The sequence below is a fragment of the Ischnura elegans genome, chromosome 9 (assembly GCF_921293095.1).
Source record: "Ischnura elegans chromosome 9, ioIscEleg1.1, whole genome shotgun sequence".
Classification (NCBI taxonomy): Eukaryota; Metazoa; Arthropoda; class Insecta; order Odonata; family Coenagrionidae; genus Ischnura; species Ischnura elegans.
The window spans coordinates 81,080,723-81,099,051 of NC_060254.1; the positions used below are offsets into that span (position 1 = coordinate 81,080,723).

General features: G+C 39.4%; 1 protein-coding gene across 1 annotated transcript in view; it reads left to right on the top strand.

Moving 5' to 3' along the window:
• The first annotated feature begins 16,428 nt into the window (after positions 1 to 16,428).
• Positions 16,429 to 18,329, top strand: part of LOC124165591 (somatostatin receptor type 5-like) — a 264,040-nt gene continuing 262,139 nt past the window's right edge. Inside the window, exon 1 of the mRNA XM_046543049.1 lies at positions 16,429 to 16,650. The gene's annotated coding sequence lies outside the window, so the exon portion shown is untranslated. The remainder of the gene's footprint in view (positions 16,651 to 18,329) is intronic.

An 18,329-nucleotide genomic window follows, 5' to 3' on the forward strand; every position in this document is an offset into this window, starting at 1 on the left:
GCTGCTAGCAGGTAGCCGAGTACCCTGCTATCACATAGCGCTTGGCTTACAATTAAATAAGGATTATTAATATCTTATCAAACGAAGGAAACTGTCCGACCATAGGCAAATTTAATGGGTGATTGGGGTAACTTATGCATGCATTATCTCAGACGATGTAAAACTCCTATCTACTCTTATAAAAACTAGGTACCTGTGACGTCACGTGGAATGGAATCGCATGGGCGCCAATCTGGTCTTTTTCAAATGAGGATAAAATTGACCATTGTCATTCGTTTAAACCGGTATTTCTAAAACCAAATAATTTGCATATTATGAATACACTAATGGTGGGTAACGAATCGCAATCAATGCCTTTCGTTTTCTTTGAAGGGAACTACCTTATTGGCGAAGCATATTATTTTCAATCCTTCCGGTCTATTCTTGGGGAATTGATCTTACAAACCATTTTTATTTCAAGCTTAGAGAGCTAATTCAGGTTTACTCTGGTGGAATTATAGCATATTATAAATAAAAAGTTGCGGCAATTTCCCGTAAGCACGTTTGATCACATGCCAGGCTGTGATATATTTTATTTTTTGCCAGGGTTAAATTAAACGTTTTTAAGAAAACAAACATTTCATTTCCTTTATTTTTGGAGAAAATAGCGTTTTCGAATCCCTGTCATTAATTCCCATCCGGGCTATAATCTGCTCATCATTTCCGTGACTCATGAGACCACGAAATGACGAGGGAGCGCTGGCATGAAATCTTATTGGACGATTAAATTAGAGTGAAAAACATCACGAAGCAAAAGTGGTTCTCGGAATTATTAACTTCCGAGACTTGATCGATGTGATTGTTTGGATATGAAAATGGTGCCATAAACTTTTAGGACTCATAATTTTGCTGGAAACTGCTTAATTTCATAATTTTAAGGATGATTCCTGCAGATTTTAAGGTAGCTATTTTCTGCTGTTAGTTCAAAAGAGACAGCTAAAAATGAATGCAATAATTAACAATAACACTGTCTGTAATTATATATAACAGGGGAAGTTAAAGGAATTTTGGATGATGAGCTTCTGTGGAGTTAATACATGAATGTTATTATGCTTGAAAAATTCTTATTAGAAGTAGTTATTATGTTAATTTCATTCAAAATTTATTTTTTATATCCTGTCGTGTTTAGTTTTCAAACTAACATAAACATATGTTGCTAACCAGAAACTCTTTCTTTCCTCTACGGTAATTCAATAAAATTATGACCCGGTTGAAACTTTATTTTAGCTGTCAGATGGTTTTAATATCCAAAAATTCTTCTTAGTGAAACCTTTAAACTATTCTGCATTTATTTTCTTCATTATGGATCGGGTCTGATATTGCATTGAAGTTTCTATCCAGGCCTCCTATCACCTACCTTCTCACATTTACGTACTTCCTTCTCTTATGCGCCCTAGAAAACTTGTCCTACATGATTGTTTCGTGGCCTCCCAAAGTCATTTTTTCCATCCACTTGTCCTTCGACTATTACTCCAATTTGTATGCATTGTTAAACTTGAAGCAGGAGAAGAATTTTTCCTGCTGTATAGTCGGCCATTAAAGCTCATCATAAATAATAATCAAGAAAGAAACTCTATAATCACATGCAAATTTCGTCAGCCTTTGGTAATCCCCGCCATTTACATCCTTGGTAAAAACTGAAATGGAAGACGTCTACGTAATAGTGTCGTCTGGCTGTGAAACTCATCAGAAATAATTTTCGTGAAAAATTGTTTTTCAAAAACAAAGTCTGTATTTGCATGTAAATCACTCCTGCACTAGATAAATCAGGACACAGCGGAATATTTAGATAGAAAAAAAAACATTTCGAAAGGTCCTCAACAGGCAGAACATAGTTAAAAAAACGAACTAATGAACTTGTAACAAAAAAGTGTGAATATGTGGGGTTTTTGCAGGCGGGGAAAGCGGGGATCCTAATTTAACCGTTAGCGCCTAGCGGTAACAACTGGTACCAGCTGGTAGTGCAGTGCTAAACGTAACTTTTTTGCCATTTTTCGTAATTTATTAGGGTGTTTGAGAGGTTTAAATTGATAAGAATATTTTAAGTAACATTTTCCCGAAAAGTTTTCTATTTTAAAGTTGTAAATTACGTTTTTAGAGCCGTTTGAAAATTGAGAATTATGAACTAGCCCATAAAAACGGAAGTTTTGGAGCAAGCATTTCGATTTACTTTACTTACGTCTTGCGTACAGTTAAAACTAAGGTTTTTTAATGTAATTATGATTGCTATAACATGTACATGTCATATGAAGTATGGTTATTTGATGTTAGCTTAATATATGGGATGTTATGATGCAAAACATTTTTGTGGTAGCATATGGTACCGATAGGCGTAATTATTAGTGGTAACAGAATAAACTTTGCACCTAATTACTCAGAATTTCATTGATTTTTAGATACATGATTACCAAAAAATCGCAGAAACGTTTTAATTCAGGCGTTACCGGGATAATATGTCGAGGGAGAGTACCCGTGACCCCCGGATGATGCTCAGGGTTCTGTGTTGTTCCACTCTGTCGTGGGGGAAAGCGCGGATCGCACACTTTGGGAAGGAGTTGGGGGGTTGTGGAGATGTGGGGATCTGAAGACTAGAAAAATATATGAGAGGAGGAACAACAAGCAGCGAATTTCGAAGTGAATTTCGGGCCGGGGTCGGTGGGAGAGAAAGTTAAGGGGCGCGAAGGCCTGAATCGTTGAAAGAGGCAAGAGACCCTTCCACCCTCCCCCTGAGGATCACCCGTTTCCAAAGTCAGCCGATAATTCCAACTTCTCCCTCGATTATTCCCCGTTCAAACTCTTGCGGTCGAGTAAAATGACTTGTATACGCTTTTAATTGACTCGAGACCGCACACCCCTTGTCTCAGCGTCATTTAAGAGATAAGACTATCTATGCATATTCATAGATATAAATAGATCAATATTTTTTAATTATTTTTATCTACCTTCACTATCCTACCTGTTACATAAATTTATAATTTCCTTGTCTCAGGGTTATTTAAGAGGTAAGACTATCTATGCATATTCATAGCTATAAATAGTTGAATATTTTTCAATTATTTTTATCTACCTCCACTATCCTACCTATTAGATAAATATATACTTTCCTTGTCTCAGGGTCATTTAAGAACTAACTATCTAAGTACATTGATAGCAATATATAGTTGAATATTTCTCAAGTGTTTTTATCTACCTCCACTATCCTACCTATTAGATAAATTTGTACTTTCCCTGTCTCAGGGTCATTTAAGAGCTAACTATATATGCATATTGATAGCAATATATAGTTGAATATTTTTCATGTGTTTTTATCTACCTCCACTATCCTACCTATTAGATAAATTTATACTTTCCCTGTCTCAGGGTCATTTAAGAGCTAACTATATATGCATATTGATAGCAATATATAGTTGAATATTTTTTGGGTGTTTTAACCTACATCTACGTCTCTACAAGCGACTTTTTTATCTTACCAGTTTGGTGTTTCTGTGCTGTTTGCCGGGGGGAAAGCGCGGATCACACACATTGGGAAGCGTTGGGAGGATGTAGAGAGGCAGGGTCTGAATATATATAGTTGAATATTTTCTGGATGTTTTAATCTACTTCTACTGCCCTACTTTTTAGATGAATTCATATTTAAGCGACTTTTCTCTCTCGCCAGGTGGGTGTTCCTGTGTTGATCGCCAAAGAACACAATTTTTGGGCCTGGTTACCGCTAGCTCTCGCCCTACCATTCCGGCTCATCTTGTTATTCTCAATTTTAATTCCAGTATTAAATTATACTCCATTTTATTTGTCCAGTACTGTATATTCAGCCTTGAGAAAGTAAATGGGCAAAACATTTTCTTAGAAAGGCATGAATTTTGATCCCAGGACTCGGCTTCCGTAGAGTAATGGCTTTTAAGCCTCTGACCTTAGGATGAATTGAGTCAAATGGAGTCACATCCGCTCATAGTTTCCTTGGGCATAGGGTCAGCTGCAGCTTAATTAGGCTTCAAATAATTTCCACTAATAACTTCAATTTAAGGTATAACAATGGTATTGCTTATTTGTTCGTTTCTAGGTTATTTTTTTGTAATTTGTTAAATAATGGAAAATTAGAGGTAAAAGTTGTGCGAATTTTAATTCACTTCAATCTTCTAATTCTACTACATTCCTTTGACACTTTGAATGCCGGCCACTAATTTTAAAGCCCTACTGAAAAACTCCAGCCATTTTTACTAAATTCGTGCATTTTTTAAAAACATTAGCATCAAAAATATGCTTATATCGATGCGTAATTCAATAAAAATGGACTTTGCTCTTCTTTATGAATGAGTTGAATAACATTTATTGCTAACTTTTAAATATACATTTTAATAATGAAAACCTACTGTTTTTTAAAATAAAAAAGTTGCAACAAATGATGTACCGCCATTAAATGTATAATATTTTTTATTACGCTCAATTTGAACTATTTAAACCATGGAAATCATACAAAGCATTGTTCCAAGCAAATCATTCAAAATCCTGGATGACAAAAAGGGTCACTGCACCCTCAACGAACGGTTCTTTCCTCCAAAGAATTTTCACACAAAGTAGGCTGAGATAAGGGTGCCGGTAGCTACGGAGGACCTTTCGTCCTCAAGACATTAAAAGAACTCTTTTTCCATTGAGCAGTACATTTTTGAAATAACAGAACCACTAAGCAGTAAACTGGAAACGTACCATGGGCGAAATATTACAGCTTCACGCAAACAAAGTCAATAGAATAGATAGACGTAATATTACGCCCATGGCAATCCTCAGAAGGATTAGCAGGACGTAATATTAAACCCATGGCACGCAAAGTGTTAAGTATTAGCAAATCTCTTCTACTCGGTATAATTCCCTCACCCACGTGTCTCATTCAATCTCCGTGTGCATTACTTCCCCATAAACAGCACTGGAGAACTGCCTTAATTCTTCTTCGACCCTGAAATGTCCCTCCCTAAAACATGATCGAGTAAATAACCGATTCCTTTTTTCGATTTTCCTATGGGAAAGAAAAAGTGCTATCTTTCTCCTGGGAAGTGGCGCATCCTTCGTTTAACCTAAATGTTTGTCTAACACTTCATTTGTTTCGCAGAATCCAGTGCACTTCTCAGAGTTAACCTATGAAAGAGAGGTTAGCGGGTTTTTAGCATGACACCACGGTAAAATGCTTAGAATTGTATTGTGCTCATAATTTCTTCCAAGAAAACATATTCCTTAAATATATTTGAAACGAATAAACAATCTTCAATATCGCAAGATAGTAGATCACCAATACGAACTGTTTAAAGATCATCCTACAAAAACTAATTGATTCAATAAATTTTTATTATTTATGATTGGACATCCAAATCGAATTGATGATAATATGTTAGCGTATATCGGTTTACTAGCGGTAAAATAAACACTAATGGATACATTGAGAATTGCTTTTTTTTTAGCGAGGAAGGTAGGTACTGAAAAACCTAACAAGGGAATTAGGTATAAGCAATTCTATAAATTATGTGTAAGCATGCTCAATAGGTGAGGGTAGACTTCACGTTAGAGTAACCGTAAGCGTGTGAATTTTACTAATTCCAGTTGAGGGGGTGAGTTGCTTAACCTTGACAACATCGCACTTCGAGGATTATTTATTTGGGATGTCCGAATACCTCACCCAAGACTTGAACCTGGGACACTTTGATCAGCAGTCAGGTATTCTCACTACTAGGCTAGCACACTCTCCCGAAAAACGTTCTTATACGTATTTCATCAATCACATTTGTGAACTTCTATTGTAATACTGAATTTTTGTGTGTGAACGTTGGACATAGCCAAGGGGACTCCATTAAAAGAGGCCAAAGAACATGGAGGTTTAGCGTTACATCTGTTGCCATTTCGCGCGCATTTTATTCGACGGCGGCGCCACTAGGCAGCTGCATCTCGTTCAGAATTACTTTCGCCATTAACCGTGGTAGACGTGGTCTTTTTTAGATAAAAATCATCTCACATGCGTTAAAAGTGTGGTCTATATGATTTATCGGCTCAGTTACATATTACTGCCGTGTGTTTCCTCGTAAAAAGTGGATATGTAACTGGTAGCGCCGCGAGTGGCGATAATAAAACCTAATAGGGAGGTTTCCTTCATCAAAGAAAACGAAAGGCATTGATTTCGATTTGTTACCCAACATTAGTGTATCCAAAATATACAAATTTGGCTTTACAAATTCCAGTTAGAATGTTAATGGCCAATTTTAACCTGATTGGAAAAAGTCCATTTAGCGCCCATGCGATGCCACTCAACGTGACGTTACAGGGACCTAGATGCTATACGAGTAGTCAGGTGTTTTACATCGTCTGAGATAACCAATGCACGCATGAGCCACAGAGCTCAGGGAAACATCTCTTAATAATCACTTGTTAAAATTACCTAAGGTCGGAGAGTTTCTTTTATTTGATAGGGTATTAATAATCCTTATTCAAGCCAAGCGCTACCTGCTAGCAGGCCACTGCGCTACCTGATAGCAGCCTGCATCGTAGTGGCGCTCATCCTCGTACCAAGGTGGCCTCACACAGCGGCAGCCGAAAGCAGAATGACCTCGCACGGGCTTTTCCCAGCATTCAATACTTGGCCGTCGCGTTTTCACGCGCTTGAAATTTTTCACTTTTCATTCAATCGCAAAAAATAGATATCGTCATTTAAAAATCTAAAAGCGTAAAATACGCAGGTACTCCAAGAGTAATAATCTTACGATTTAGGCAATTTAAAAAAAATAGAAAACCACCCTATTGCAATGCGCGCGGAGCGACAGCAATTCTAACGGCGGACTTGAGCAACCTCTAATGTAACCTTCGTGCGCATAGCTTTTGTTTCGTGTGTCTCCGCTTAAAGCTCTCTTGATTAAATTTACTCCGAGGTTCAAATACTTTCTTCTCGCGCCCATTCTGGACTGGGGATATATTACCTCACGCAAAAGGTCAGCAGGAAGTTGCCGGGCACGGAATTCGGAGGGGGTGGTCAGGCGGAAGGAGAAGACACGGCTTGACCTGGAGGTCAGAGGGAAGCGGAGGTCGAAAGGGGAAGTCGTTTAATGCCCTCGCCCCAAAACAGAATTTCCGATCCCCAATCGTCCGCCCACCTCCGTACTGCGTTTCCCCCGAAATGCGGGGGCGGTTTGTCCAGGTGGGCTGGTCGGCGATCGTCGAGGGCCCCGAGAACGCTATAGTCTATCGTGAAGCGTATGTTAAAGGGGTAATAAAAAAATGGACGAGTAATCACTCCATTGAGTGACATACAGCACACTTTCTCTTGTACAGATCAGTTTTTTAAATATTTTTTATTCCCTGATAGCTTGAGTGACCTTAGGCGACCTTAAATGACCTTCAGTCAACATCAAGACCTCTTCTACAAACTTAAACTTACCACCAAAGTCAAAATAGGGTGGTTTCCTATTATTTTTTTATTGCCTAAATCGAAAGATTATTACTCCTGGAAAACGTATTTCACGCTTTTAGATTTTTAAATGACGATATCTATTTTTCGCGATTAAATGAAAAGTGAAAATTTTCAAGCGCGCGAAAACGCGACGGGTAAGTATGAATGCCGGGAAATCTCCGTGTGACGTCGTTCTGGTTCCCGCTGCCGTAAGTGAGGTGACCTTAGGGCGAGGCTCTGAGCGCTGATACAACGAAGGATGCTAGCAGGTAGCAGAGTACCATGCCAGCTGGTAGCGCTTGGCTTAAATAATGACTATACAACCTTATCAAACGAGGAAAACTTTCCGACCTTAGTCAGTTTTAATAGGTGATTATTAAGACATGTTTTCCTGAGCTCTATGCCTCATGCATGCTTTGGTAATCGACGTTTTCTCAGACGATGTAAAACTACTATCTACTCGTATAGAAACTAGGTCCCTGTGACGTCACGTGGAGTGGCATCGCATGGGCGCCAATCTGGCCTTTTCAAATGAGGTTAAAATTGACCGTTGCTTTCGTCTAAACTGGGATTTCTAAAACCAAATAATTTGTGTATTATGAATACACTAATGGTGGGTAAGGAGTCGCAATCAATGCATTTCGTTTTCTTTGATGAAGGAAACTACCCTATTACGTTTTCCCGTTCCTTAAGGTTTTTATAAGTCTTCTCTTTTCTCCCACTCATCTTAGCACCTCCTCATTTCTCACTCAGTCGATCCGTTTGCTCTTCATCATTTTTCGGTGGCACCACATTTCGAATACTTCCAATCTTGTCTTCTCTGCCACTTTAAATGTACAAGCCTCGCTCCTGTAGAGAAACATGCACAATATGCGCCAACTGATGAATTGTTTCTTCACTCTTATACTTGTATTTTCTGGTGTAAGTCGACTCTTCCTTTTTGTAGAAAGCCCTCATCGCTCGTGCAATCTCACTGACTATTTCTTTCTTGCTTCTTCCCCTGATGGTAATTCGGCTTCCTATTAGTAGTCAGTGGCGCAGCGAGGGAGGGGTTTTGGGGGATAAGCCCCCCTCCCCCAGAGCTCAGAGAAATTTTTAAGTCTAATCCATTCCACTTCATTAGATTAATATTACTTATAGAATAATGTAAGTACTATAAAAATATCCCTCAGAAGGCCGTAATACTCACCAATTTGAACCATTTATCTAAAACTATTTCCGAGGGAGGGTCCCGCACCTCCAGCTTCCCCTGGCGGGTATTCCATACCCCCTAACACCCCAGTATTAGTTGTGCCTAAAACCCCTCCTAGCCTTAATTCCTAGCTGCGCCCCTGCTAGTAGTAACTAAGTTTGCTATCACTTACCAATAAATACCTCTACAGAGGCGTTTAACCTGCTCTTCAGTTTCGGCCCATTCCATTCAGTCCCAACCCTTCCGAACACATCCTAATCCTGATGCGTTGCCGTGCTCATCACGGCGCGACTATTCCTATTTCCTTTTATCCTTCACAAACTCCGGCTCTTTCTGAGGACCAAAGGTATAAAAGTCCGCGGCCTTCTAGATCCGATTACTGAAACTTCGCGGTGTTAACCCCGCGAAGTTGGAAGACTCCTATTCTGATGTGCTTTACTGGCTGTTACCTGAAAGATTTTTCGGTGTCTTATTATTGGAAACTGCTCTTAAACATATATTAAAAAAAAACAATTTCATGGGGATAAAGTAGGAGCTTAGATAAAGATGATATTTCAATAAATGTCTATGGCAACCCTTGATCTAGCGTAGAAAAAAATACACATTAAGTATAATATAACAGGAATATATGTGGCATTTTGACGTGTATTCCTTATGGTGTGCCATAGCGATAGTAATATTGGATATTTTATGGTACTGGTATATCACTAATTTTGTTGTTATAAAATGTTTGATACAAATAATGTTATTCGAAACTACTTTCTGTATTATAAGTGCATGACAGCTCTAACTGACTAAAGTTAAGACAAATTTGCAAGTTAAATGAAAATGCCACTTGTATCATCTTTAACCATTGTAGTAAGTATTGATAGAACAAAACATCCATAGTCTAGTCTGGATTCCTATGATGCCTAAAGATGATTTTAACGACCAAAAACTTCAAATTGAAAGTTGTCGCATTTTCGGATTTACCAATTGAGGACATATGACCCTTGAATGTTAATAAATAGTAAATAATGAATCCAGTCTCTGAGGCGTGATTGTCAGGGATGCCAATAAAAACTAAACGGAAGCCAAAACCGGTAAAATTTCAATAACTAGTTTCGTTCCAGGGAACGGAATGTAGAAACGAAACGAAATGGATTTAAACCCGGGGAGCTAAACTCGGGGTCGAAACGAAATCAGAGTCAGAACTTCTTCGGATTGAAACTAAACTAAAACTCTGGGACGAAACGAAATGTAGACAATATTTCGCACCAGAGGGACCACGTGCTTCACCTTCGAACAGTTTAGTTCGACCCAAACACCTAGTACGAAGTATGGCTGAATGAAGTAGAGGTTCGGCCTACCGTCATTAGATGCATGGGACACTCGTATTTTTACCACTAACAGGAGAACTGTATACACAAACTGGTCATTCGATTTTTAATTTCAATGTTTTAACCTCTCTACATTCTGTCATGAAGTGGGTCAAAACTATTCCATCTTAATCCCCTCCACTCAACTTTTGGGAGCGAAACTTTACTATGAGCAGCGGAGTTTCGATTCATTTAGTTTCCTTCCTACTAGTTCGGCCTACCGCCATTAGATTCATGGGGCACTCATATTTTTTCCACTAACAGGAGAGCGGCGAACACAAACTGGCTATTAGTTTTTTAAGCTTAATGTTTCAACTGCTCTACACGTATGCCAAACGTAATGGTAAAAACTAATCCCTCTTATCCCCCTCCACTCAGCTTCTGGGATCAAAACTAAACGAAGAGCAGCGGAGTTTCCACTCATTTATTTTAGCTCCCGGGAGTAAAGTTTCGTCCCGGGTCGAAACTAAACTCCTTGATGATTTTAATTTCGTGCGGGAACGAAACTAAACCCAGGCCTCTAAGTTTCCCTCCGGGTCGAAACAAAAGATTTTACGTTTCGCTTCACTTGCCATCCCTGGTGATTGTTTATACTTAAATTTCCATAGTGCATGTCATGCGATGCAAGCTTTTATTTGTAAGTACGGTTTTGAAAATTTAAACTGAGCTGGTTATGCTTCTCACTGAGCAATTCAGAAATTTGTGCTACACCTCTCACGTTTCGCCGCCTCTTTCTGGGGAATAAGAAATTTGGATGGGCGTAAAATGGGCGCCTGGTTCAATAGTCCCTCTTCTTATATTATTGCGTTCCTTGCCATAATTTCCCCCTGATCTAAATATAAATAACAGCGCATGAGGTGGCTGCGGAGTAATACAAAAATAAGGCTAATATTGAAACCTTAACTTTTCTACTCCCTTTTGAATTTGGAATAATTAAAGAGTAAAGTACGTAGAAATAAAATCTATTTACGTATTGATACTTGAGCCCTGGTCTCTCAGAAGAGAACGCGGTATGCTACCACTAGGCCGAACTAGCCTTTTATTACCAAGCGTAATTTTTAACTAAATTCATTGTGACCGTATTTTTAAATTTTTAAATGCATTTTTCTCTCAAACCCGGGCGTATATGGGCAAAACCCTTCAGCAGTATTCCTATCTAAGTGTCTACTTTCAAATAAAAAAGGCTTCATCTCCTTTCTTGACATTAATTACGCAAATTCTCCTAGTTAGTAATTAATTTGAAACAAAATTATTGGAAATAAAATTTTCAATGGAAATACAACGCGTAAAAAACTATATCGTTGCGTGAAGTCTTCCTCGGGATTTCCCCAAGTTTAAATCCTTGTATATGAACAACGTTCCAGCGGACCTCTTGTCCATCTTTATCAGAGACCCTATTTTTAAAATTTCTATTCCAGTCAATGCAGATGGACGAAAGATTTAGTACCTAGTACAAAAATAATTAAATTGTAAAAAAGTACTATTGTGTGAACCGTTTTCTCACTAATCTAGTTGTCATAGTTTGGTTGTCAACAATATGTATATGTTATAGGGACTCCGACGGCGATGGACTAGTCGTCCGTAGAAATGTTGGTGATGTGAAGCTATTAAAACCGGCGGCATTCCCGAAAAGACTTCATGCAATTACAAGGAAATAATTACATCATAATAACTATGTCGTTCTATTCAGACATTTCCATCTTATCTAGGAGCCGGGAACTTCTCTTGGTAAAAATTACTGTGAGTGATTACGAATGAGCGGTTTTGGTAAAATCACTGAGGAAAAGTAACTGATCTAAATTACAGTTACTTTGTATAAAAGGAAACAATTAAAATCACTGATTTTAAACAGTGATCAGGAAAATTAATGTTGCGATTACTTCTTGTAAGACTGTCAACTCTAGTGACTATATGGCAACTGTCGAATAGTGAAGTAAAAATGTGGAATAACTGAGTCATAGAAATTACTAAAGTCGCAATTTCACTTGCAGTACATACAATTATAATTGATGTAACAGCACAAGGGGTGTTACATTTTGTACCCATCATAAGTGGGCTGCAACATAGGAGTAGCTGAACCTAAAAAAGGAAATTAAGGTACTTAGAGATTTGGAGTTATCAGTAGACCTAGGTAAATAAAAGAAATCATTACAGTAATCTTCGATTACTAGCAAATAATAATTATAACGAAAGCCACGATTTCTCTTTCACTGTAAGGAGTAAATAACAAGTAAAAATTAATCGTTACAAGCACAAATTGTTGGCAAAAGTATTCTTTAGCAAGCTATCCAATGAATTTTACTGGATTAAAGCCTGGTTACATGATATATTTACAGGTACAAAAATGTCTAAATGTATGAACGCGTGAATGAACGCAAAAAAACATCGTGTACCCACCTAACTTGCGCAAACGCATGAACAGAAAATATAACCTGATCAATTTACTCCACCAAAATCACACATGCATTCAGACATTAACTCGTACGTGTTAATTGATCGGGTAACGATGCCTTTATTTACCAACACTGGCAATGCACAGCACAAAATAACCCAAGCGATCGAGTTCCTGTACCATGAGAGGCTATTTAAAATGTTGACGATTCGCGTTCCGTAGAGTGTTTCTTGGTAATTGCTTTCAAATTAGCATATCTAATGGAACTGTTTTCACATACGCTCCTTAATACAAATTTCCAGAATCCAGGGGGCAAACGTTCCCCTGTTTGGCTACAAATGATCTCGCCAGAGTTAATGGGAGCCTCCCTCCGTCCGCCTCCATGTTTGAGCTCGTCGAAGAAGCTATTAGCCCGCTCAAGTGGATCCGAAAAACGAAAGCATTCTCACGGAAATGCCGATATCGATTGAAAGGTGCTCTCGCACGAGTAATGGGACTGAGAGCCAATCAAGCCGAGTTATAAGTACTTCGATAATGCCCTCGAGGAGGGAGAGGGGGTTGGAAGACGTTTGCCTGGAGGATATACCAAGATGCAGTTCTCATCCCCTGTCCGGATTCGTAACACTGGGAAACAACCAATTTGTTGTCTTACATCTGAGACTTTTTTGACTAACATTTAGCCTCTGTATAAGACAATAACCTCAGTTTTTATCAGGGATTGCAAGGGAGAGTAAACGAAAACCAAAACCAGTAAAATTTCAATAGTTTCGTTCCCAGGAGCGAAATGTCGAAACGAAACGAAATGGATTTAAACCGGGAAAGTTAAACTGAGCCTCGAAACGAAATCGGAGTCAAAACTACTTCGGGTCGAAACTAAACTAAAAATCTGTAACGAAACGAAACGCAGATAATATTTCGAACCGGAGCACAGTGGGCTAGAATCGAAAAAAAAGCTGTCCGTTTCCCTACTTTAAGCACACGATTTAAGTCCATTCTCCGTAGTAGTATATGGAATGCACTCAAAAAAAGAAACCTTTCAGTGCACCTCTTGCAGTGCCCAGCGATTGCATAATAATAGTCATTCGTAGTGATATTTATTAATTTTTCTTTCTGGTGATTATTTTCTATCACTATTATATCCGTTATCCACACATAAAAGTGAATGAGACCATATTGCATCCACGCGGTTGCCGCGTCGCCGTACTCTCCGCCGCCGCGGGCCAGAACCGGAGTCGACTGCACGCTCGAAAAAAACGATTTAAAAATCGGGGTTGCAAGTTGGTGCAAGGTTTTACTTTAGATTCAAAATATAGAAGCTTCAAAGAACGGCATGATATAAGTTACTAAGTGAAAGTCGATGATAATATCTACTTTTTCTCTACGTTTATGTAAAAAAAAGGGCTGAAAACAGGCTCCGCCATTTTGTTATGTATCTATAGTTATTGATGAAACAAAATATTTAAAAACCCTTCAAATGAAAGAATAAGAAGTGTCAATTAAGATTGTATACCATTTTTGTCGATAAAACTATTCATGAATCCACTGCACGAGGATAAAGTCGGCATTTTTCATAAAAAATCGAGGGCCGTCGTTTTTCGCTAAATTTGTTCAACTTTGACCTCACATATATTGTTAACGTGAAAACATAGGGAATAAATAATCTGGAAAGGTATGCACAATTTATTTGAAAATATGTATGCGAAGTTTCAACTTCCTAGCTAAAAAAAATCAATTTTGAGGTTTTGGCCAGCTTTTTTCGATTCTAGCCCACTGTGCGGAGGGACCACGTGCTTCACCTTCGGACAGTTCAGTTTCGGCCAACGTGCCGAGTGCGAAGTATGTTTGAATGAAGTAGAGGTTCGGCCTACCGCCATTAGATGCATGGGGCACTCATATTTTTTTTACCACTAACAGGAGAGCGGTTAATTAAAACCGGCCATTCGATTTTAAGATCAATGCTTTAACCTCACCACACGTATTTCAAAATTTATAGATCGAGACTATCCCTCTTATCCCCCTCAACTCAACTTTTGGGATCGAAACTTAACTTTGAGCAGCGGAGTTCCGATTAATTTCGTTTCGTTCCTGGGTGTAAAGTTTCGTCCCGGGTCGAAAGTAAACTCCGTGGTGATTTTAAATTCGTGCAGGAACTAAACTAAACCTAGACCTTATATTTTCGTTACCCTCCGGGTCGAAACGAACATTTTTCGTTTCGTTTCACTTGGCATCCCTGGTTTTTATGATATTTTAATGAAAGGAAAATTACTAAACAGTGGCTGTTCGCATACCTACCGGCAAATCGGAGGGTCCGGGTTTGATTCCTAGCTAAGACAAATGAGTTTTTCGTCGTGAATTTCATCCTTTGTGTATATAACCTTGCACTTGTGCGCGTGACTGCGAACAAAGCCACTTGTTCTGTGCAGTGCTTTGGAACTGAGTTAGTAATTGACTCGTAACATTATACCTTTGAACACTAAGGTACAGACTCCATCTTCGTCGATTGGAACGTCAATGCTAAATGCAAATAAGGTTGCTTACCTTGAGGTAAACGTCTATAGTATTTATCAGAATTCTTTTGGTATTAATTCGCATTCTACACTAATACTTTTTCCTATGGTATTATATACGATTCCTCGTCCAGCAAGTAAGATTTTTTGCTGTCTCTCCCATATTCTATTGAATACAAGGAATGCGAGCAGCACTGGTTAGCAGTATTCCTTGGGGATAGTCTCATATTTTCGGATAATTAAATTGTATTTAGCTCTTCTACTTCGTTCAAGCTAGAATCTGTCGCAGTTCAACGGTTTTATGTATGTATCCCTGGCTACACAATGGTTTCTGCCATGGTAACATTCACTTAGTTCCTAGTTGATTATATGATTTACAATGTAGCAGCAAATCTATTAGGGATCGTGTTGGTACGGTGGTTAAAGGTGACGGTAATAGTGAGGTTGGTGACTAGAGTGTTGGCTTCCCACCATATTAACTCGGGTTCAAATCCCGGCGGTGGCAGAGAATTTTCAGAGACTGCCTTAGTGTTGTGTGGAGGACATTTCAAGCGTAACACTCCGTCCGTCGGATGGGACGTTAAGCCGTGGTCCCCTTGGCGCCTTTCGTTAATAGCATGCTAATGCCGACGCCGTGTTTCTCTCCACCCTTCATTCCATACCCTTGCCTCATGGCGCAAACGACCTCAGCTGTCGGTCGTCCCCTCCAAATATCATAACATACCAACATATCTATTTCTGTTTATTGGAGAAAATTTTTGGTCGGTGCGTTTGTCGAAGAAGAATATTTTTACTTCGGAACTAGGCTATCCTACCCACTGTATCCGCTGTGCGTAAGAGCGCTGACGTAACCGATAGACTAGAGATGAATTCATTTGGGGGGAAAATAACATGAAGAGATTTCTTTTATCTAGTTTCCGGAATAATAATCCTCCTTTTTCCGGAGTAGCGTGGTTTTGATTTTTTCCACAACCTCAGAGTAAATGTAAACAAGAGTACTGAATGCGGCAGCTTAGCTCACAAAAGCTTTTCAGTGAAAGCGTAGGAATGACGAGCTTCCTTTTTTATATTTGTCTTATAACGGTCTTCTTATATATGAGATTAAAAACAATATACCACAATTATTAATCGAAAAATTCTCTTTATTTTTATATGAAAGTTATTTATATGGTATTAAATCATTAAGGCTCCGTTTTATATGTAAAAGAAAACAAACGTAATTATAACCCTATTAAAAATCTTGTCTATATTTTGAAGCGTCTGGATGGGACACGTTCACCCCCTAAATCTGCCTTTTTTGCGATTTCATGAACGCGTGAATTTTCGAAACTTGAAGTGTAGCACTCTCCTACTGCCCTCGCGGTTTTATATATATGTGCGTAGTTCGCTTTCCCCTCGGCGGCGCTGTGCGCGCCAAAATTTTCGGCCGCCGTAGGGGTGGGTGGGCGGACAGTCCTTCCCCTCCGCGTCGGATTATGCGCGCCACAAAGCGGGCCAGTCTCCACCGCGACGCCGCCTCGAGCGCCACGCCGACGCCCTCTTGTTGTTGTGCCGCTTCGAACGCCTTTAGAGACGATAGACGACGACGACGCCGCCGACGTCCAAGTGTCACGCCGAACCCACGCAGCTCCGACGTCGTCTTCCGGCAGAGCACCCTTTGGAGGGGGCGGGAGTTGACGGGCCCGTCTCCCGCGGGAGGTCGTCGACGCCTTCGGGGCGAAGACGCCGAGTGAACCGAAGTGAGTGAGAGCTTGATTTGAGTGAAGGATATATCGCCGTGGCCTTATCCCATTTTGTGTTAGGTTGGTGTTATGGCATACCGGTAATGACATTTAAGGTTTTTGATGGGGTTCGAAAATTCGGTAGAGGAAAAGTTCTACTGCGTGAGGGTTTTGTGATGATTCACCACGGAGCCCATAGTAGAATCTAAGCAGGCTTCTGTGGCGGTAGATTCTTCACGGGTTTTAATCCGTGTTATCTCCGCAAGTTCCATCGCTGCCGACGTTTCGATCAAATCCCTCAATGAAACACGCGAATTTGTCCCGTCGGCCTTTTCTCGCATTCCGTGTTAGGTTGGTGTTTTATTATACCGGTGATAGCATAAGGTTTTTGGTGGGGTGCGAATATTCCGCAGAGGAAAAGTTCCAAAAGGTATTGTGATTATTCAGTAGGTACTGAGTCCATAGTTACATCGAAGCACGCTCCTGTTGAAGTAAATTCTTCTAGGGATTTCATCCGGGTTATCTCCTCAATCTCCATCGCTGCCGACGTTGCAATGAATTCCTTTTACATCGTCATCTTGTTTACCTGATGAAATCCAGAGAAGAGTGCATTGCCACCATTCACTGGGAAAAAGTGAAGTCGCTTCAGTGGTATATTTGAGGAATCCTCCCTGACTGACTTTCAATTTCAGGGCATACTGAGGATGATTTTAGTGGTATCAGGGATGCATCTAGATTCTCGTTATAACAACACAGCCAATGCAAATCACGATAGTTCAATACATTGGTTTAGCACGGCGTCAACCCTTGAGAACATAGGTAAGCTATTGCCGACGCTTTGATGGATTAATTTGCCATTATCTTCGCGGCCTTGAGTGAGTGGCACATAAGTTTCTGAGAAGGCTTTCACTGCACTCTTCGCTGAGATATTGAGAAGCATTTCTGAGAACGCACTTTGATTGGATACCTTCCTCTCGTTCGTTGTTTTTTTTTCACTCTTTTACTCTTCACGAACCAATACGTTATATTTTCCTTTTTCCTGTTTTACAGGGAAACTGTGAAGGATACGATAACTAAGTCTGCTATCGCATAAAGCCCACAATATATGAATAAAATAAATATTATCATCCTCAACATTTCCGTTTAGCGAGGAAACTGCGTAGGATATAAAAAAACTATGTACATATGCGTTCACAATTTCTCTTATTTCCTGTTTTACGTGGAAAATGTGAAGGATACAGGATCTAAGTATGTGATCACATAAAGCCCACAATATATAAAAGAAATACTCTTATCCTCAACGTGTTATCTACATCCTTTTGGGCGACTTTTACATTAGTGTATTAGGTACTATTAATTTATGTTTAGTAACATGACTATTTCCCTGGTGCCAAAAAAGAGCTTGGAAAATTCATTGCATTTAAAGAGCTTGGGGAAAATCTTTCCTTTTATCTACCGTATTCTTTTCTCTCGCGTCTTCGATTAGATTTTCCTTTCATTGTTTCCGGTCAGGCTCTATATTAATCCTGCTTCTTCTCACTACAATGGTATGACCTCCCTTGTGGAATAATCGCGTAGCTCGTGGACGCCGGAGTCAGCTTATACGGCAAGAGAATCAAACACAAAGGTATAGTCCAACCAGATCGTGTGACATCGTGTGTGAGTCTTATCATCGGCACGGGAGCTATTGCTAACAA